The sequence below is a fragment of the Mastomys coucha genome, unplaced genomic scaffold (genome assembly GCF_008632895.1).
Source record: "Mastomys coucha isolate ucsf_1 unplaced genomic scaffold, UCSF_Mcou_1 pScaffold22, whole genome shotgun sequence".
NCBI classification, from domain to species: Eukaryota; Metazoa; Chordata; class Mammalia; order Rodentia; family Muridae; genus Mastomys; species Mastomys coucha.
Window position 1 is genome coordinate 233,371,546 of NW_022196905.1, and position 22,330 is coordinate 233,393,875.

Sequence of the window (22,330 nt, forward strand, 5' to 3'; positions counted from 1 at the left end):
GGCTCAGACCGCAGGGAGGTGGGGGTGGAGGGGTGGAGGGGGAAAGCAGGAGAGGGTGTCCTGGTTCTAGATTGGGCACAGATAGATGACTCTGTATGGAGGAACCTAGATGCCAGGCTTGACCTCAACCCAAGGACACAAAGCTGCTTCGAATGAGCTTACTGAGAACTTAGCCCATTCAGGGTCTGCTGCACAACCCAGGGTGGCCTTGGACTCTCCACCCTCTTGCTGGCTTGACAGTCATTACACAGGGCTTACTATGAACTCACCAAGAGCTAGGTAGTGCCATCAGCTAGCCACCCATCCTGACTCTTTTTCTGCAGAGCCTGATGAGGCAGCTAGCTAGGCTGCTGGGGGTGGGTTCTAGAGCGGTGAGCTCGCACACTCACACCGCCGTGAAGAATGGCTTCTGCCAGGGGTGGCCACAGGGAGACAGTCCTTGTCATGGGAAGCAGTGGGGATCACCTCCATTCAGTAAGCAGGAACAGCGCTGAGCACAGGGAGGATTGCCAAAAGCCAGTAACTTACCTTCTGCTCTGCACTAGGGATGGGGAGCATTTATGGGGCATTTAAACACGTGTCAGCCATTGTCAAGAGAGATTGAGTGTCTTCCCGGGAGTCCTCACACCCTGGATTGGTGCCCCTCACACCTGCTGTGCACACACACACACAGGCTGAGGGAGGTAACTGAACAGCAGGTGGGGCTGGGCTCCAGGCAGTCTGATCCAGCAATCCCCACCCCCACTCCCCACCCCACCCCCACCTCATCATTTCTACTGCAGGCCCCACAGAGTGTTTGTTTTCCCAACCCGAGAGGCCCAAGCACCTAGTACTTACTAGGCAAATATTAGCTCAGTGGATAAATACAGGAACTAGCAAAAAAATGGCCCAAGTCAGAAAGAAGCCTTGCCTAAGTTCACGCTTGTCACCGTGGGTAAGCCAACACTTTCTCAAGGTCCAAGATGAGTTCAACCATGGCTTTCCACAGAGATGGGGAGCTCAACCCCTGACCTTGTGGGTTCCACCAGCTCTGAGAGGAAATATGGAACCGTAGCTTGAAAGCACCAAGTACTTTAACCTGGGGATTTTCTCACCTTCTCACCAGAAACACTGTACCCAGGAAGGGGAAGGATCTGTATTCTTTTCTCTGTTGTTAGTGAGGAGCCGGAATAGGCCTGATTCTGAAGTTCAGCTGCCTGGGTGTGACTTCTAGCCTGTTCCCAGGCCTGACTCTTGACTTGCTTGGGAGTGAGTACCCTGCCCCTCGGTGCCAGGTAGCTACTCCCTCCAGGATGAGGGAAGTGTTGGTGTGACCCAGAGTTTGCATTTGGCTCAGGGCCTGTTGTCTGATGGTGGTTACAATCCATCTCTGCAGGTGGCAGGCAGGTCTGAGACTTGGGACAGGTTCTTGTCACATTTCATTTCCTTAACCCACTATCCTAGGGGATGGTCTGGGCCACCAGGAGACCATGCCTCCAGACTCACAAATGCTCCACGGTTCCTACACTGCTAGGGCTCACTAAGCTTTCCAACCTTTGCTATCTTTGGAGGGCAAGCAGGGCAAAAGAAGGGGTCTCCATTTGATAGATGACCTGAGGCACAGAGAGGGTGTACTGGCTGGTTTTGTGTGTCAACTTGACCCAGGCTGGAGTTATCACAGAGAAGGGAGCTTCAGTTGGGGAAGTGCCTCCATGAGATCCAGCTGTGGGGCATTTTCTCAACTAGTGATCAATGGGGGTAGGGCCCCTTGTGGGTGATGCCATCCCTGGGCTGTGGGGCATTTTCTCAATTGCCCCTTGTGGGTGGTACCATCCCTGGGCTGGAAGTCTTGGGTTCTATAAGAGAGCAGGATGAACAAACCAGGGGAAGCAAGCCAGTAAGGAACATCTCTCCATGGCCTCTGCGTCAGCCAGCTCCTGCTTCCTGACCTGCTTGAGTTCCAGTCCTGACTTCCTCTGGTGATCAACAGCAATGTGGAAGTAAGCTCAATAAACCCTTTCCTCCCCAACTTGCTTCTTGGTTATGATGTTTGTGCAGGAATAGAAACCTTGACTAAGACAGAGGGTAAGCAACCTTTCCAAGGAAACCCAGCAAAAGTGGGCTCAAGACTGGGATTCTAGCCAGGTGGTGGTGCACACCTTTAATCCCAGCACTTGGGAAGCAGAGGCAGGCAGATTAAGGCCAGCCTGGTCTACAGAGTGAGTTCCAGGACAGCCAGGGCTACACAGAGAAACCCTGTCTCAAAAAAACAACAAAAAAGGGGGGGGGGGTGAATTCTAGCACCAGTCCTTGCTATTAGGTGACAGAATGGTAGTTATATCACATGCCGGGGGCCCTGAGGACACAGGGGAAGATGTGAAGTGTGGGTGTCACAAGTTAGGGAGTCACCCGTGGGCATACAGGAAATCACTGGGACTCCCCTGTGTCCTTATCAGGGAGACGGTGTCTCTGGGGCCATGGGGAACTGTCAAACTTTTCTGTGGGCTCTCTCTTTGACATTCATCATCCTTGGCTCCTTCCTCCTCACCCCCATCTGCTTACCTCTAGAGGTCCAGCTTGTACTGGGCAGAGCAAGTGTGCATGCCCACCCTGTAGCCAGGAGTTCGAATGTGGAAGGGATTAGGGTGGGATTAGAGAGTCTCAACGGGGCCTGTGCAGGGCCTTTGCAGACAGGCGCTTGCGTCCTCTCGGGACTGGTGCTTCCTTTTGATAGCCTTCTCCTCTGTGACCTTCATTCAGCTGCACAGCAGTGAGCAGCCTCCTCCTCATCCCTTAAATCAGGGTCACCAACCCCAGGGCCTTTGCACTGGCTCTTTCATCCATTAGAATGCTCTGCTCTGGATACCCCATGGGCTAGCTCCTTGGATACTGTCTATACTCAAGCATCATTTCTCACTGAGAATCTAAAACCGCTCCTTTATCAACTCCCCTCACCATATTTTCTCCCCATTACTCTTACTATAGCTCTGGATAGATTTTATATTTATTGCTTATTAATTTATGATCTGTATCCCTGCAGCTCTGAGCAGGCAGGGGTTTTAGTGTAAGGCTTATTATAGCTGTCTCTCCTATGCCCTGTACAGTGCCTAGATCACAGTAGGCTTTCCACAAACACGCAATGGAATCCATCCTCTGGTCCATCTGTCCATCCACCTATCTATCCATTTTCTTTTCTTATCCACTCACTAGCCATACATCTTTCCTCTAGACCAGACCCTATTCTGACCCTACTCTGGTAACTGCTGGGGTTCAAAGACAAGAAAAGCAGGGGGATTGACCTGAGGCACAAGAAACACAATGGACTTATGGGGAGGGGGGTTCCGAGGTAAATCTTACAGGAGTGGCAACCCCATGGTACCACAACACTTTTTCATACCCCCTGTTCAGAGGATCAGCTTCTGCTTGCCTTGGCTTCCTGAGGAAAGTATGGCTCAGCCAGCAGATCTCTATGTTGGAGCTGGGTGTGCATCAGAAGGACCCACACACATCCTGCCCCTGATACTGATGCCTGATTGCAAGAATGTTGAAAAAGAGGTGGGTGGCAGGGTCTGAGGGAAGTGCATGCACAGGGCCTCTCTCCATTGCAGGGTGGAGCTTGCCTGGACTTCTCCCCTTGGCACCCTCCCAAGATACCTGGGGCAGCTGCCACCTCCCATTCCTAGCACAAAGCTCTGTTCCAGTCCCCTCACCCTTCCGCGTGCCCTGATTCCACCTTGGTCCAGCAGGACCTTTTGTGAACCCCACCCACAGCCCTGGAGCCCTCCTGCATCCAGCCTGTGGCTGGTTTGTATTGCGCTGCAGACAGGATATGGCTCAGAAGGGGCTGGAGGAGCCACAAAGGGCTGGCAGCTTGCAGGTGTGTGTGGGCGTGGCAGCATGCCTCCCACAGTTTGAAAGGGTCTCTGAAGCTCAGAGACAGCGTGATCCCGGCCTCCCACAGGGCAGCTTTTACTGTCCAGGGAAGAGATCCCAAAAATCCATGGAGGCTGAAGACCCTGTCAGGCTTCTCCAGGAAATCTAGGAGTGTTGGAGGGCACTTGGCACCGGAAGCTAGACCGGTAGGCGGAGCCTCACCTGGATTGAGTTCACAGCTGCCTAGACAGGCTCAGACTAGGTGCTGGGCACCTGGAAGGAGGAGGAGGCATCAACAGCAAAGGCTGTTAACAGGAGGGCCTGCCTAGGCTTGGAGGTAAGACGCTGTTGTTCAGATTGGGAGACGGAGGTAAGAGAGGGCAGCGGGTATGGCAGGGCCTTAGCCTGGCCCGTCCCGCTTGACCTTGGTCTCAGGTTCAGTGCAGTGCATGGGGCTTCTGGTGCATGTGCTGGATCGTGTCCCCCAGGGAACGACTGAGTTAGAAGTTCTAGCTGTTCCTAGGATATTCCTTGCTGCTCAGAGTGTGGGCTGGGCATGCTCACGAGGGGGCACTGGAACATGTTGGCCAGCTGTGAGGCGTGTCCCTCTTTGCTCAGAAGGGTACCACTGCCACGAGGGCCAGAGCGAAGCTTGGACCCTGGCGTGTGGATGAGGACTGGCGGCATGAACCCCGTTTTTCCCTTTGTCCCCAATGCTCCCCAAGCAGTTTCCTCCTGAGATCCACGGGAGGAACCGGTTTAGTAGCAGCTCACTCAGGTTGTTTTGACTTTTGAGGAGGAAGAGGCAGACAGCCTTTCTTGGTAAGCCAGCAAAAGGGCAGAGCTCACGTATGTCTTGCCGCTGCTGCCAAGCACGGGCCCCCTTGCCTGTCAGCCCAGGTTTGTCACCCCATCTGCAAGAGTCTAGTCAAAGGCGCACCTCTCCTACCAGCTGCTTCCTCCACATGGTGACCCCCAAGATGTACCCAGAGAGGAAGGAAAAGTTCAGGCTTGTCGTGGCCTCTGGTGGGACCCTGGCATTCCTTCCACCTGGACCCGTGTCCCTAGCTGTACCATGATGGAGGTAGACAGGGCCCCAGATGTCAAATCAAATACTGCTTCTAAAGTCCCAGTGCCCAGCCCCCAGCCCTAGCTCACGGCCCCCACCCAACCAGACAAAGGTGGGTGGCTGGCGCCGCTGCCTTGCCTCTGCCAGTCTGGCTCCCTGAGGCGTGTGGGCTGCACGGTGGGCCCCTACTAATGAGCATCTGTTATCACTCCATTATGCCGCCTTCGCCACCTGCACCCCAGCACTTAGTGGGAGACCCCGTGGGGGTTCCCTGGCTGCTGGGCAGAGGGGCATGCAGAAGGAAGGAGGTGTTGGGGGAGGGGAAGTCTCCTGGGGTTAGGGGGCCCTATGCTCTGCGGGATTTCTACAAAGTATTTAGGATTCCAGCTCTTTATTGTATGGAAAGAGAAGTGCTGGAGATGTTTGAGGTGTAATCTCCACACTAGGGTGGCTGAGACAGGTCCGTTTTGGGCTTCATGGAGAGATGCTGTCCTGAAAGAAAGGGGGAGGGAAAAGGGGAGGAGGTGTTGGCAGCCTACTGGATTTCGGGTGTCATTGTGAATTCCCAAGTGAGTCTCCCCCCCCCCCGACCCCCGCCGCCCCAGTCAATATCTCACAAACACATCTGTGCTGTGACAAGAAGGGGGTGTGGGCACACATGAAGGCACAGCCAAGATTCTGGTTCTGGTTCTGGAGACTGGTAGTGAGTGACCTGGCATAGTGTTCTCCTCAAGATGGAGCGTGTCTTACCCATCCTTTGTACAGGGCTGTACTGTCTTGTGGGTAGTCCCTCTCTGAGCTTTCCTTGCCTGCCTTGTTTGGCACAGACGAGATCAGAGACAGCTGGACCACTCAAACCTCAGGACAGGACCCAGGGAGGGTCTATGCAGACTGGCACAACTGTGGAACAGTTGGCAGCAGCTGACGTGGCTGGGGGATGCTAGTCACCCCAGATCAGGTCTGGGCTCTAGCTGAGGCAGGGTGGCTTCTGTGGAGGGTTGAAGTCCCTCTGTTCCTGCATGCTGGAGACATTTTAGGAACAGACTCATGGGGCCTGGGAGATAACTCTTGTTGGCAAACATGCTTGCTGTGGAAGTAGGAAAGCCTGAGCTTGGATTCCCCAGCACCACAGTTAAGAGCCGAGCTTGGTGGTTTGTGCCTTTACCCCAGAGAGGCAAAGACAGGAGGATCTCCAGGCTCGCTGTCCAGCGAGTCTAGCTGAACCAGAGAGCTCCAGGTTCCCTGAGAGACTGTCTCCAAAAGTAATTGGAGGGGCCAGCAAGGTGTTTAGGCTAAAGGGCTTTCCTTCAAGGCTAATGACCTGCATTAGATCTCTGGGGTCTCACATGAAGCAAAGAGAGAACCAACTTCTGTGAGTTATCTTTTGACCTCCACATGCAAAAGAGTGGCGGCACTGTTACCTGCATGTGCACACATACACATGCTCACACGCACACGCACACACAACCTAATTCCTAAAACATTTATCACATAAGATGGAGAGTGATGGAGGGAGGCACACACTGGGGTTGACTTCTGGCCTCCACACACATGTGCACATAAACATGCACACGTGCATGTATTTCAGCACATGCTCAGGAGCAGACCCTGTGGTTAGGTGGGCACCATACCCATTTAACATATGAGGACATGGAAAGATCAAAGCCCAGCAACTTGACGCTAGGCTCCCATGGCAGTTATAGAGGGCTTTGGGGGCAATGCCAGCAAGAACCAGCCCATCAAGGAGAGTGGTTTGGAGCCTCCGTCAGTGGCTCTCCTGGGCCAGGCTGCTTCGAAGCAGAGTACAGGTCAGAGTCTCACACCCTGAAGAGGTAGAGCAGGAAGGCCTCAACATGACAACTCCTCCTGATCACCTGGGCTGCAGAGGGAACCTCTGTTCAGAGACGGGTAGGGTCTCACAGGAGGACCCCAGGCCTCTGAAAACTGAAGGACAGGCACCAGACTTGTGACAGGACTGGTGAGGGCTTGTTCAAGGTACGTATCTCTGCCCTGGGCTCGGGGGCTTCTGAATGCTGAGAGGCAGGGGCATGGCCAATATGACTCTCTCAGCAAGATCTGGCTGGATCCTGCCCTCCTCTGCTGGAGGGCTCTTGGAGTGGGGGTGGCTAAGCTGAGGGTCAGACATTCCGTCATGCTGCAGTATGACCGGGAGTTTCTTACCCAGTTTGCCTGTCTCGGGTAGCTGGGCATCCAGGCATGCCCACCTCTGAGGGCAGTCAGTGTGTGGGGGGGGGACCTTGGAGGCAGCCAGCATGAAGTTGGCTAGGGAACAAGATACTGGATTGGCCTCTTCCCTGCAGGCAGGAACGAGGTGAGCACAGGGAGAAAGGTTGTGTGCCCATGCCAGGGACCAAGGCCACTTCTTGTTGGCACTCGATCAGACATCATTGGGACCAGAGAGAGAGAGACCTGGGGGAAGGAACTGTCCTGAAAGCCAAACCCTGGTTCCAGCCATGACACTGGCTGGGGGTCTCCTTCCCTCTCCTAGTGTAAACAGAGGCCCCCTGGCAGGATTGTAGGAGAAAACACCAGCCATTCGTATGGCTTATGACAAGTATACCACTGCTATTTGGAGCAAGGGGTGAAGAGGGACAGAGCTATGGCCAGGAGGGGATTAAAGAATTTCTTGTAGCATCTGGGAGGTGTGACTCTCCCCAGACCACAACCCTAAGGCTTTGGAAATCTGAGGCAGGTAAATGTAGGCAGGCTACCTGCTGGGCTCCATCCCCAAGAACCTAGAGTGGACTCCAAATAAGGTCTCAGAAAACAGGCAAACTTGACTTGGCCCTTTATTCCATGTTATCTGGTATGTTGTCCTTGAACCCCAAGACCAGGTTTGAATCCCTGTGAGGCTCAGCCTACTTGAATGGCTGAGAGAGACCCCTGTTTCCCCTCCTCTTGGACCAGCCATATTTTCCTACTCTTGCCCTGCTAGGGGAAGGGATGCCCCCCAGTGGGGAAGGCTGTCCTGGGCACTGGTACACAGCTGCCTTTGTAAGTGTGGCTGAGTCACATGCACACCCCCATCCTTGCTGGACCCTGGGGCGATGTGACGGGAGGAGGTGGCATTATCATGGGGCTGTGGCTTCCCCCACGCTGTAGGCGGGAGGCTTTCCCACGGGAATGAAGGGAGCCGGGAGGTGGCTAGGAGCACAGCCCTAGCATGTCTTCTGCGTTACAGGCTACTGGATTGTGGGGTGGCTTTGGGAAGGTCCCCTTTATGTGCCTCAGTTTCTATCTCTGAAAAATGGTCCAGACATTCCTGTTGTATAGAAGAGATGCTGGATGTTTACAAGTTGGAGCTTTGTGCTCTTGTGTTCATGTTAGCATCAGTGTGCTGGGTATTGTGCTCTAAAATATATAAGGACACTGGGCTTGCAAGAAAAGCCTGAACTTGAGCTCTTTTTGTACAGTTAAAAACCCACCTCTGGTGGGGGGGGGGCGGGGGAGCAGGGGAGGGCTGGTGAGATGACTCAGCGGGTAAGAGCACTGACTGCTCTTCCAAAGGTTCTGAGTTCAAATCCCAGCAACCACATGGTGGCTCACAACCATCTGTAATGAGATCTGATGCCCTCTTCTGGTGTGTCTAAAGACAGCTACAGTGTACTTACATATAGTAATAAATAAATCTTTGGGCTGGAGTGAGTGGAGCCTGAGTAAGCAGAGGTCTTGAGTTCAATTCCCAGCAACCATGTGATGGCTCACAACCATCTATACAGCTACAGTGTACTCATAAGATTTATTTTATGTGTATGAGTATATTGTAGCTGTACAGATGGCCCTGAGCTATCATGTGTGTGGCTGCTGGGAATTGAACTCAGGACCTCTGCCAGCCCCGCTCGCTCTGGCCCATTTGCTCAAGCGTAATTCATTGTAGCTGTCTTCAGACGTACCAGAAGAGGGCGTCAGATCTCATTATGGGTGGTTGTGAGCCACCATGTGGTTGCTGGGATTTGAACTCAGAACCTTCAGAAGAGCAGTCAGTGCTCTTACCCGTTGAGCCATCTCTCCAGCCCCCAATAAATAAATCTTAAAAAACAAAACAAAAAAAAAACAACCCACCTCTGATCAGGTAGTGGGTTTCCAGGCCCCTTGGCAAGGGTGGACACAGCTTGTTGCTCTTGACAAAGCTGGCTTGTGTAACCTGTTCTCTCAGGCAGATTAGAAAGATTGAGATGTGAAGGTCTCTTGAAGTGCCACCAGCCACATACAGACTCCATCCTCTGTGCTCAGACTTGCCTCAGGCAGCAGCCGCAGCAACACTGTTTCTTCTTATCCCTATCCCCGGGTTCATGTGTCCCTGAAGGTCTCTCCTTAGTGCCCAGGGAACAGGTGCTGTTTTTTGTCTTTGACTGACAGCAAAGGGGTGGCTGGATAGAGATGCTCAAGTCACCAGCTGGCAGAGTCTGCTGTAGCCAGTTGGCCAGGGAGCAGCACCAGTATTGTCTCACTTACATTTCTTATAAAGAAGGGGCACCCATCCGTTTCCTGTGCTCCCCACCCCATGCTGGCTCTGTCACCAGCCTGTAATCCCACAAGCCTCCCCGTGGAGCTGCCATTTTCTGACTGAGCTCTGGCATTGTGCTTCCAGTAGTCATGGGAACCAGAGAGGACATGTGGTTCCCTAATGCTGCAGATCCACTCTCATCTAACTGTGCGTTAGGACAGCCTTTTCTCTCCTCGCAGATCTGCACCCCACCCCTGACTGTACATGTCAGGGGTGCTTTTGATATCTCCCCTTTCCCTGTTCGGCTCTCCCTAGCCTTGTTTGGATGAGAGTCTTTACTCCAGCTTTTTTCTGCCTCCATCTTTAAGGCCCCGTGGCCTGAGCCTTTAAAGGAGAGACAGGCCTACTTAAGCTTGGCCAGACACGATAACCACCTGGGAATCCTATTAAATTTTAGGTTCTTATGGGACAGACCTGTACTCAAACACCTTCCGAGACACCCCTGTGCCTTGGATTAGCCCTCCAGTTCCATTTATTCACAATCTCCCACTATCTTGTTCCACTTCCCTCACCCCTGCTGCTGTCCCCACTAGAAGGCTCTTCCGGGTGTCTCCTTTTCTTGAACTTCCTGCATTCTCCTCCATTATCCAGCCAGGGCTCTGGAGCCATTTGGTCCATACCCAGCCTTTGAAGGGTGTGGCTGAGTGTCTCTTGCTCTTTCTATACATGGGCCTCTTCTGTATGGTGGAGACGCCGTGCAGATGATGAGGTTAAGGGCCTACCCCCTCTCCTTCCCCAGCTGTGAGACCTTGAAGAAGTTAACTACCTTCCCTGAGCATCTTTTCTCTCTGCCTTGCCCTCTTCTTTCTTCATTACCACATTCCTGGAGAATTCCTTGAGACTCATTAATTGTCTGGGCAGGTGCTGGGAAGCAGGTTGGAGGGAAGCCTGGAATGCAGCCGCTGTGATTGCTGTTATTCTGTTGCCGCCATTATTGTTATTGTTGCCACTTGCCCTCATTAGGTTGTGAAATCCTCATGGGCGCTTCATTTTGCTCAATCAGTATGGAATATGGGAGAGCAAAGACAGGAGTCTTCACTCCGAGGGCCATCCTTATCCAAAACACTACCCCCAACTCCCACCCACCCTCACCCCTATTCTCCCCCCCACCCCACCCCCACCCCCGCACTGTGTAGGACCAGTGAACCTCAGCTAGAACAACCAACAGGCAGCAGCCAGGGTGAGCATGATGGGGTTGGCCCATTCCCAAATGGCTTTCTGAGGTTTTGGAAGGGCTCTTTACCTGGGCCTCAGTTTCCCATTTGGCTCAGCTGACTCAAAAAGGCTATTTCCAGAAGTCCCTGGGGTCTCAGGGTCCAGGATGTGAGTTTTGAAAGGTTGAGACTGAGGGAGAATGGTCTGGCTCCCTGCTGGGAAGACGCTCAGAGACACGGGTCAGCAGTCAGCCACGTATGGCCTCCAGCCAGGCGGCCTGACACCCCCTTCCTCCTGGAGTGCCTTCCGCTCTGCCAGTCAGCACTGGCTCTGCCTGCAGCCGCGGAGGTTAGACTGTCCTTCAGGAAGGGGTAGTTATTGGCTGGGCCTGGAGGAAGGGGCAGCAGCATCCGAGTAGCCTGTTGCCATGGCAAACTGGTTTCTTTGAAAGAACTTCAGGAGAGCAGCCCCCAGGGATTTAATCATGGGGGGCAGTGTATGTGTATGTGAGGAGACACACTCATTCCAGCTCATACCCATTTTTGAAAACTGGCACCAGGGTGCTGGGATGATGAGAGGAGAGACCCAGGTCCCCACTTGCCAGGCCTGAGTCATGGGCATCCCCCAGGGTCCCGCCTCACCTCTGTCAGTCAGTCAGCCCTGCCTCCTCCTGCCTCCCTCTGAGAAAGCCATGACTCACAGTTAGCCAGTCATCTCATCTCCAGCCTGAAGGGAGGAGCTGAGCTAGGGCAGGAGGGTGTCCCAGCCCTCCCCTCCAGTTCTCTGGGTTCTCCGGCTCCACACAGGCTGCTGCCTGGTCTCTACTATAGGGGCTGCTGGCTGGTAGGAGCCTCCCCAAAGCCTCGCCCACCCCCAGCCAGTGCACTTGCTAGCTCTCGCTCAACACTCTTACCAGATACCCAGACTGCAAGATTCATTCAGCGTTGGAGGTGAATCCTGAAAGGTGGTCCAGCTGCCTGGCTCCTTTCAGAACCCGCCACCTGGCACCAGGTACCGGACTAAGGGCAGCCAGTGGGTGGGAGGAGATGGGAAGGGCATGTGGCTGCTAAGCAGAGACTTGTAGAATGTAAAGGGATCTTGGGGGGCTTTACTACACTGCAGGGCTAGAGATGTGTGTAAACTGAGAGCTGCCTGGAAAGGAGATGGGTTCAGAAGGAACAGAACTTTTGAAACCAGTAGTTGTTGGGCATTTGGGAAAGCAAGCCTTCACTGGTGTGGTACAATCTTGGGCCCAGCAGTGTGGTGGCAATGCTCTGTGCCTTTTGATAGACGGTCTGTTCTCAGCCTTAGGCCGTTGCTTTCACCTGTTATCCTGGTATTTGGGGAGGTAGAGGTAGGTGGCTCTCAAGTTTAAGGCTGGCGTGGGGCTACGAAGCCCTGTGGGAGAAGAGAGACTCTGAGTGGGCAGGGAGCTTGTCTGAGGTCACACAGCAAGTCCAGAGACAGAGAGCCAGGCTCCGGAAGAGGGCACTGTGGTAGACTGAGCATGGTTCCCCTGACGGTGGCCTCCCCTATAGAGTCCCTTAGGGACAGGACAGGGGCCCCTAGAGAACCAGGGCAGTAACAACTTTTGACCAAGGAATGAAGGCACAGTGCAACGTTGATCTGAACAGGAGGCACCTGGAATGAGCGTCCTGGGAAGGGAGGCCAAGGTGCCAAGAGCTCCTTACCCACTAACCACAAGACCTCAAGGCCTCCAGCTGCTTGGGCCTGATAGGACCTCAGTCCCCTTCCCCTGGTGTAGGAAATGGGGCAGGGTTCCTGTCTTCCCCACTCTCCAACCAGCCATCTGTGTGTGGTGACCGTTAGGGCCTCTAAGGGGCTCATTTTACTGAGGGGAGGGCAAGTAGAGGCAGAACCCTTCTCCCCCCCTTTCCACCTGGGCCACCATGGTATGCGGTGAGTGACATGGGTAGAGAAATCCTATGCCTCCTTCAGAAGGCCAAGGGAGGTTGCTGATTTTAAGCATTAAGTGCCTACTGTGTGCTGCTCCCTGTTGTCTTCCTTAATGCACAGTGAGCAATGAGGCAAAGTCAGTTGGAACTTGCAGACAGCTTCGTCCCTGCAGCACGCCCCCTCCCCCCCAGGAATCGGAGACCACTGAAAGGGCAAGCTCTGGTCTTGGGAGCTGCAGGCTGCCAAGGAGTCCCGAGAGTGCAGGCCAGTCCTTGTGTGGTCCTCCCTGCCCTGTTCCGAGTCTGTACTAGCTTTGGGGGCCAGACTTTATCTCCTTTTGCTATTAGAGCCCCCAGGAACTTGAGATACATCCCACCTTGATTCCACCTTGGTCAAAGTCACTCCAACCGGACTCTCCCTGGTTGCTAAATTGGCATGGGGGTGATCCTAGCCACCACGCCTCTGTGGGCTAAGGGCTTGGCTCCTAGAGTCCGCCGCTGGGGGATCCTGCCTCCTTGGTGCGATCTCTGGTTAGGAGGTTGTCCTAATCATCTTGTGTGTGGCACTGCCATCCTGTTAGGGACAGGCTGGTAAGGAGGTCTGATTGCAGAGTGGGAAGAGATGGCAGGAGCTCTGGGATTGTGAGAAAAGAGGAGTGAGTCTGGCCCGAAACTGAGTAGAAGTGAAGAGGGAAGGGCAGTGCCCAGGCATAGATGTGTGGAATGTCCATGGTGGAGAATATAATTCCGGGGAGAATTTGGGGGAACAATGAAAGCTTAGAGGCATGAGGCCAGCCACAGAACTGCAGTCTGACTTGGGCCACTTTGGCATACTTTGTGTCACACTAGAGGGTCTCAATCTCCTGTGCAGTGGGAAGCGATGGTGAGAGGACCAGGCAGCAGAGTGGGTAGGGCAGAGGATGAACGTTGTGGGTCTGACCTGGCTGCTTGGCCCCCCTGGCTGCTAGGTTGAGCCTCAGGCCTAGGGATAGCTTCCTGGTTATGGGAAAAGAAGTAGAACTGAGATAGTTTAACCACAAGGAAGAGAAATAAAAAGAGCAGACAGAGTTATGACAGGTTCTGTAGGGATGGCCTGCTTATCAGGAGTCTGCATAGACAAAGAAGAGACATGGACAGGACAGCCATGGAGCGGGCCATTGTGGATGATCTCCTGTCCAGTAGATACTGAGCCCTCACTGGGATTCAGGATGCAGGATGAGCTTCTAGTCAGTAGGGGAAGGGGCAGGACCCTGAAGAGGGTGTTAGAGGTACTTGTTGGGGAGGTTGGGGATGTGTGACAACACAGGACCCAAACCTCAGTGTTGCACCCTTCCCCTCAGGGTAGAGGTCCCCAGGGTGGCCCTACTTTCTGACTCACATCAGATGGGGGCATCATGTGAGTGCACCCGGCAGCTGAGGGTGACCAGCCTCCAGGGACCTGGCAGATGGCAAGTAGGGGGTGGGGCAGGGCTGGCACAAAGAGGCCTCTCAGATGCAGTGGGTGGAGCACTGGCAAGGCATCCCTTGCTCGGCTGAGAGCTTGTCCCTGCTCCAGGCTCTGGACCTTCAGCCCTGTCTGGAGTTGCTGGGGGCCCCTGGGGAGCCTGTAGATTCTGAGGTCAGGCCTGAGTTGCTGAGGAGAGAGAGACTAAGGGTAACCCACTGCTAATCACTGGCCTACCCGTGAGGTGGTTTGCGACACTGTTCCCATGTGCTCTGAACACTCCAGGTTCCCTGGAAGCCCAGCATAGATTAGAGCAATCCTGAACCTTCCACTGCTGGGCTCACCGATTACTTTAGAGACAAGGAATGGGGGTGAGGAGGCTTCCCTGGTGAGGGACCCAGTCTTGGGGGCTCCATGTCTCACTGTTGTTTTCTGCCTCTCTTGGGAGGCAATAAGGTCCTTGTCTGTGTCCTAAGCTGGTCGTAGGAGGGCACGTGCCCATGCCCCCACTGGCAAGCCCATGCATTTGGTGATGGGATTCAGGCAGACTTGCTCAAAGAGGACTTGGCTATATTCCTTTCTGGTTGTGTGGGCTTGGGCTTATGCCTCAGTTTCCTCATCTTTAACCACATCTTCAGGGGGCTGCTCCAAGCACCGAAGAGTTAACATGAAAACACCCAGAAGAACACTTGAATCATGGGAAGTTAGCATTCGTCTTTCTGGCTCCCATTGGATGGATAAGCATACCGGAGTCAGAGTCATCACTTCTTATCTCCAAGACCTGTGGGGGAGCTGGACACTGGAACAAGTCAGCTTGCCCCGACGAGTCCGATCTGTGTCGGCAGCAAGGCTAGCATGGTTGGTTGGGCACTAGGTTCCTGGGCTGGCACTGCCCTTGGTGATGTGTGAAGTGCAATCCCAGGCAGGCAGAGATAAGAGCTTAGTGCTGAGAAGTTGGCGGAGCATCTGACATCAGCAGGCAGTCTCTCTGCACTAATGGGAGATGGGCTGGGATGAGGGACTGGCTCTCCAGTCCCCCTGATGGGTCCATGATTCTGTGGCTAATAGCTTTGGCCTGCCTTCCCTATTCCAGGGCCACTTTGATTCTAAAATGATGAGATGGAAAACTGTCCTTACTGCCTCTTCATCCCACTCTTCTGTCCTCCAGGCCTCTGCCCCCCTCCTCCCAGTAATATCTGCCTTGATTCTCAATTCCCGTGGCAGAAAGTGGGTGAGCACCAGAGACTCACGTCACGCTGCCGAAGATCCCAGCTTCTCTGGGCCTCGGCTTCCCTGCCTGTGAGTGGAAAGAACCAGACCCATCTCTTGTAAGATTTGTTGCTAGAACACAGGGCAACATGGGTTACAAATGTACAGTCAGCACGCTGCACCTCTGGGAGTCCTCAGAAGTCCTGCTTGGCTACTCAGTGCTTGAATCTCAACTAAGCTCAGCTCCTGGAAGGGTAACCTTGAGCAAGTGACGCCATCCTCTCCTCCCCCTCTGCCGTACTGTCCTCCCTCTCCTGTCCCCTTTCCTCTTTTCTTCCCCCTCTTCAATTCCATTCTTTCCTTTTGCTTTTTCACACAGGGTATTACTATGTAGCCCAGATTGGTCTCAAACTCATGGTCTTCTCACCTCAGCCTCCCAAGAGCTGAGATTATAATCAGGAGCTGTCATGTCTAGCAAGTGACAGACATGAGTCTCATTGGCTTTAAGGATGCAGATAGTTGGACCTCCAAGGGGTGCTGGGGGGAGTGAAGGGAATAGCCAGAGGCTGCTATGGCTCAGGAGAAGTGGGCTTCCTCCTAATGTGCCACAGACCACCTCTGTCTCCCACTTTGGCAATGCCCTCGCTTAGACCAGATGGGTAGTTAGGAGTGCGGGTTCTGGGTCGGCCTGGTTCCATCTGAGCACCTTCAGTTGTGTGAATTTGGACGGGTGTGTTAACCCTGCCCCCTGGTTTTCTTTAGTGTTAAAGCAGGAATAACAATGGCATCTTGAGAGCCATGAGACGTTAAGTGCTTCCTTCCCAGCTCCATAAGTACTGTGCTGCTCATGGCACCATTCTGGAACCTTCTTCAGGGGATTGGCAACGAGTTTATCCTAGAGAAGCAGTCTGCGCCTTGTCAAGATGTCATATCATCAGGCTTGAGTCCATACATAATCCATGCCCTCAGACGTTCTACTGACAGGGTCTCAGTTGCTGCTCCGGGATTGTCCTACCTGGGACTCACTCCATCCTGCTTCCTAAGACCTGGGGCCATACTGTCAGACTCCCGCCTGACACTTGTCAGGATTACTTGAAAGCCAGTCAGTTTTATTCAAGAGTCACCTCCTTTGGGACTGTATTCCTCAGAGTTCCATCTGGGGTCCTTAGGTGCACAGACTTTCTTGTCTGGGGAGGACAGCAGTAAGCTAGTGGACAGACAGACGACACATGATGAACAGTCTTTGCCATCTACCGTGTCTGATCCTCGTTATCCCAGGAGAAGGATACTGTTGACCTTGACCTTCTAGGACTCCCGTGGCCTGTTAGACAGATGTTACTTGTCTGCAAGAGAAATCTTGCAATGGTTTATGGCTTGTGTTCATTACTCGTGGATGCTCAGTAGTGGCGGGAATGCAGCCCATTTTGACACTATCGCCAGGGTCACCAGATTTCCTGGGTTCTGCAGTCTTCGAGAGAGATGACGTCACAGTTGGTATTACAGTCATTCAGCTGAGGCTTCTCTTTAGAATTTCAAGTGCAGGGCGAAGAGGTGGAAGATTCGTTTGCAAAAAAGCATAGCAAGGGAAGGTGACTCTCAGACATTGCCTAATGTTTGGCCATCATCCTGGTTTCAGAGAAGATGCCTGGGTTCCAGCCAGGCTGGCAGCCTAAGTAGCATGCTGTGATCACTCTTCTTTTGGACTGGGTTCCCTTGGTCCCTAGGACCTGGGTTGGGTGGCCATTGCCAGCTGAGTCCAGTTCTTGGGGTATAGTTTTATTTCTGGAAGCCTGGGTTTCTGACCTGTGGTAGGTGACAGGTGTTCAGACCCACCTGTTTTGATGTGACATATGTGAGAGGTGGACCCCAGAGGTTGGTCTGGACAGCTGAGTCATGCTGAGCCTGGGCCTGATTCCTGTGTGTTGTATCATCTGGGCACATGCCAAGTGGCTTGGGTTTGGCCAAAAGCCTGGCTCCGTAGCCACCACTCCACTGCTCAAAGCCCTCATTCCATCTTTGGTACTTCTGGTCCTCCGAGGCTGAAATTTTCAATCCATGTTTCAGAGATGATGAAGCATGTTGAAGGTTCTTGGACAGTTCATGGTGACAGGGACCTGGACTCCGGTCACTTGCCTGTGATCAGACTTGTTCCTGTGTTGTTGAAATGGCTGTTCCCACTGGAGGGTCGTTAGCTCTCCATCCTTGTAAGTATTCAAGTTGGTCAGAGAAGATCTAGAAGGGACCTGGGGGATCATGAGGCTCTTCTTACAGCTCTTTCCAGCTGTGAGCTTTTCCAACCCTGGGAGGATGGCACCAATGACCATGTCCTTTAGTGTTGTCAAGTGTTATGATGCAGCACATGGGTAGTAGCACGTGGGTGGTGGTGTCTGTGAGTGATGTGACGCTCCCCTAGGACTGCCTTGGTGGTCACTGCACTGAGCTCCCCCAATGGTTCGTCTCACTACATCTTCAGGGGTGAGGAACTGGGAGTGAGCGAGGTTGTTTTTGTTCAGGAAAGACACACATTCATCTGCAGGGTGTGGGGTCTCTTGATCTTCCTATAGCCCCGAATCTAGGCAGGGTGTCCACGCTGCTGCTCTTCCTTCCCATGGCTATGATATCACCTTGCTGGATTGGTGGGCAGTGGGCAGGGCTGTAAGGAACCTTCTTGTCAGACTCTTGCAAGCTTTGTACTTATCTCAGCTAGTAGAGAAGCTTGCTCCACCCTCCCGGGATCCCTGCTGGTAGGGTCTAGTCTCTGAATCTGGTACAAGAGGAGCCTGGTCCTCCAGCTATGATTGGGGAAGACACCTGGAATGTTTCCCTAGAGACCCCCGCTGTGGGCTTCAACACAAGCAGGTGTCCCATCTGTCCCTCTACTAAGGGAACTAGAGCTCAAAGCTACAATAAATGTGACCTGTGAAGACAGTGGTGTTCACACAGCATGTGCGTGTGTGTAGAGGCACAGCCCTCCAGCTGTGAGGCCTTGGGGTTGCGGTAAAACCTCTCTGAGCCTGCATCTCCACCTCTGCCGAATGGCAAGGGCGGCAAGCACTCTGCATCCAGTAAGGGTGGCGTGCTGCAAGAGCACAGTAGAGACAAAGACGAAGGAGTCGGACTGGATTGGGATCCAGTTTTACCAGTTCCATGGCCCTAGGCAAAGTTTCTTTCTAAGCCTGTTTCCTCGCCAGCAAGCCAACCAGCCTCACAGGTGACAGTGGAGGTGTGGAGGTGGATGCACGTCATGGGGCTCACAGGCATGTGGTCCTTGCTGTGACCTAACTCTGTGTGCCTAATCCTAGTCTTCAGAGGCACCTGCCCTGACTTCCGATACCTCAGCACCCACTTCTTCCTGATCCACCTCAGGTTTCCTGTAGGAGGCCAGCACTACATATGGGAATAATACCGTGACCTAACTTTGTAGGTGAATCTTCTTCCTGGGCTCCTTCAATCCTACACCATAGGGGCAGGCCCTTGAGGGGTAAAGGTTGGTAACATTGCCTGAAGAGAAACCCAGGGTTTCCTGTTTACAGGCGCTGGTGGGATTTCAGATGTCATGCAATCTAGAAGCCTTTGGAGTGGGCCCCTCTCACCCTGAGATGGGGTAGGAGTAAGACAACCTGGGCGCTTCAGGGTACTTCTCAGAGCTTTTATTAGGCTGCCCGTAACCTGGAGCTTCTGATTCCCTTAGCTCTCAGGCTGGGCATGGTCTGGGGGATCCCTGCACTAGCCTAACATCCGGCAGAAGTGCCTGCACTCCTAACTTAGTCAGAGGTTAGGGACAGCTCAGTGCCCTGTTCTTGAGCAGATGTCTTTAGTCTGGATCTGCAATATCAGGAATCAGCTGTTGGGGAGAAGGAACCTGTGGCCTGGCTTTAAGCCTCATTTTTTTTTTTTCATTTGCCTGTGTGTTCAACTAGCTGCACGAGGTAGCTGCTGTCCCCCCACACTGTACCAGCAGGGGTGTCAGAGGTGCTAAGACAGACAGACAGACAGACAGACAGATAGATTGGGTTAGAGAGACAGACAGCTCAGTGGATAAGAGCCAACATTGCTCTAGCAGGGGACTTTGGTTCCCAGCATCCATGTCAGGGAGCTTACTCCAGACTACCTTAACCCCAGACATAGAGATCTTCTACCCCTGGCTTCCACAGCACTGGTGCTTATATGCACACACACACACACACACACACACACACACACACACACACACACACACACACACACACACACACACACACACACACACACACACACACAGAAACAAACATATACATACATACAACAATAATAGCTTTAAAAAGAAAAAAAAAAAAGACAGCAAATGCCACCGAAGAACAGTAAACAAACTAATTGCAAGGCCACTTCAGAAATGACCTATGGCCCTCAAAATAGAACAGGTCACTAGAGACACGGAAGTCACTTTGAATCGGGGAGTCACAGATCGAATTGCAGGAGAGGGGACATTTGAGTGAAGGCCCCAAGAAGGCCAGTTGGAGGGCAGGTCTTAGAAACTACCACAATGGTGAGGGGGTGGGGGGTGAGGAGGGAGCATGTGCAAAGGCCCTGGGGTGCTACTGGACTTGGTGGGTATGAGGAGGGCCAGGTGACAGGTGGGACCAGGGTCACTGGCTTGTGTGGACAGCTGTATTGCTCTGTGAGCCTTGGATATCTGACAGACATTTCTGATCCCCTCCTCCCCTCTGCTCAGAAGTGTTGGAGAAGCTCAGTGAGAACAGAGTTGGCTCTATCCTAGGCTGCTGCTGTTTCTGAGCATTTGTTAGCTATTAGTTACCTATTAGTTGTTAGTGGTTGAGGATAGGTAGGGGGCTGCAGATGGGAATGGGTGGCCGTGCCTCGGTTTCTTGCTATAACGAGTGAGTACCAAGTGTATGCTAAGGGTCTGGGTGTCCTCCCTCTGGGTTCTCAGAACCTCAGCACCCCGCCAGTTCTTTCAGGTCTCAGGATCCTTGGATCCAATATGGCTACCTCCCCAGCCAGTGGGCCTTGGAGCTTTCTCTGGAGGCAGGGGAAGGTGTCCCCACCCCACCCCCACCCCCTGCCCAGGACAGCAGCTCCTTTCTTTGCTTTCTTTTCCTCTTCCTCAAGGCCCAAAATAGAGCCTGAATGGTCCCAGGCTCTGGCAGTGAGACAATAGTGGCCTGCTGACTGAGGCAGCCTGCTGGCCGGGGTCCATGGGCTGGAGGCACTGGACTAGCATGCCCGGGGCCCTAAGCCCAGCTGCCTTTCCCAGGGCCCAAGCCAGCCCTTTCACCTGAGGCGTGGGATCCACTGGAGTCTGTGGTGCTTCTGGGGAAAGGCTTGCCACAGCTGTCAGAGGGCTGGGATCCTGTGCCTCAGCCTTCTCAGCCCGACTCAGTCCTCATCTGCTGCTGACTGGAGCAGGAGGCCTTTAGATACCTCTCTGTTCTCACTTTGGAGCTCAGAGGTGACCCCATGTGATGAATATCTTTCCCTTTTGACTCACTGGGTAGAAAGGCATCACAGAGGTAAGAGTGTGCCCGCTTAGAAAGGAGTGAGCGCCCTGTCTAGAAATCAAATCGAGCTGGGGTGTGCATTGTGTTGGGGAGGGGACCACACGGGATAAAATGGGTTCTTAGAGTCTCAGAGATCTGTGTTTGAATTTCATACCCTGCCCTTCCTAGCTAGGTAGCCTTGAGCAATCACACCCCCTCCCCAGACTCTAGAGTCCTGTCTCAGCATGGGCTCAACCACGTTCACCACACAGAGTGGTAGAAATGAGCTTCTAAAATATCCAGTGCTAGGTGCAAGGCTTCATAAGCCTTGGCTCTATCCTGCTCTCTTCCTGGGTAGGTAAAGATGGCCCCAGAAACTCCTGCCATAGCCTGGAAGCACTAGGATAAGCAGGAGCAGCCTCAGGCCCGGGCTGTCTCACAAAGGGGATTATGAGTGAGCTGTGGCAATCTGGGAAGGCTTCCAGAAGGAGACAGACTCTTGGCGTTTTCAGGGAAGAATGGCGTACATTCTGTTCACTGCAGCCAATGGTAGGGATTGGAGGGTAGGCCACCTGGCTTGTGGCCGAGGCCATAGGGATGTAGGCAGCAAGTGCCAGCCTCCAACAGGTATTCATTTGTTCAAGGGTCTTGCCCTCATTCTGTTCTAAAACCACTTGGTATTAAAGTCATTCTGAGGGTGAGAAGTGAGGGTCCACATCTGTGATCTCAGATGGCAGAGGCAGGAAGATAGCAAGTTCTCTCTCCTGTAACCCTTTATCCCTCCTTTTCCCCTAACATTGACATACAGCTAATGGTGGTGGGTTATTGGGGACCCTAGGAAAGAGGCATCATCCATAGCTGGTCCTCTAAGGGGGCGCAAGCAGTGTACTTGCCTGGACTACATTGCAAGACCTTCCTCCGAGCCTCTCCCCTCAAAGGAAAAAACTCACTGCAGACTAACTGGAAGATTTCACGCTACAGTCTACCATTTTGCTTCTCTAGAGAATGTGGGTGCTCTGGGGCTTTGGGGTCCCCTCCCAAGACAGATCCCTTACGCTCTAGGACCTGCTCTCTCGCGTGCAAAGCCAGCTTGTCCCTGCCTGTACCTGCCTTAGCCCAGGCAGCCTCAGGATGAAAGCTCTCACGCTTGGGTACAGCCGAGTAAGAGAGCCCGCGCGCTGTAAGCCAGGCAGTGACGCAGTCCATGCAGCTGCCAACGGTTGCCAGGGGAACGGTTGCCAGGGGCTGCTGTCACCTGCGCCCCTTCCTCCCCCTTGGCGCTGGAGGCCCTGCTTCTCAGCTCAGCTTCCCGCCTGCCCCCTTTGTTTGAAGCGCTAGTGAGGGGGGTGGTGACTGTGGAGGGGGTACCCAGGCTTTCATGCGACCTTCAGCTCCCTGTACTAGGGGAAAGTGTCCCTTACTCTAGTAGTCTGCTGCCAGCCAACAGGGAGGCTTTGTCCAGTCACTTTTGCCCGAAGGAGAAAGCCAGGTAGACTCTCGCCCCTGCTCCTTTTTGGCTTTTTTTTCCTCCCTTCTCCCCATTCCCATCTCCTTCCCTTCCTCCACAGCCTCCTTTCTTCCCTCTCTTTCCTGTAACCCTGCATCCTCCCTCCCCCCCCCTCCTCTGACACTGACATATAGTTAATGTCTGACACTGACATGTAGTTAATGGCGGTGGGT

General features: G+C 53.4%; 1 protein-coding gene across 8 annotated transcripts in view; it reads left to right on the forward strand.

Moving 5' to 3' along the window:
* The first annotated feature begins 4,049 nt into the window (after positions 1-4,049).
* The window catches only part of Adgrg1 (adhesion G protein-coupled receptor G1), a 38,155-nt gene continuing 19,874 nt past the window's right edge, over positions 4,050-22,330 (forward strand). For 2 of the 8 annotated variants that reach the window (XM_031340936.1, XM_031340937.1), the window contains exon 1: positions 21,851-22,139. The gene's annotated coding sequence lies outside the window, so the exon portion shown is untranslated. Of the gene's footprint in view, positions 4,190-11,307; positions 11,616-17,354; positions 17,378-21,849; positions 22,140-22,330 lie in introns of those variants that run through there. The other 6 variants (XM_031340939.1, XM_031340938.1, XM_031340942.1 and 3 more) reach the window with 6 other exon arrangements.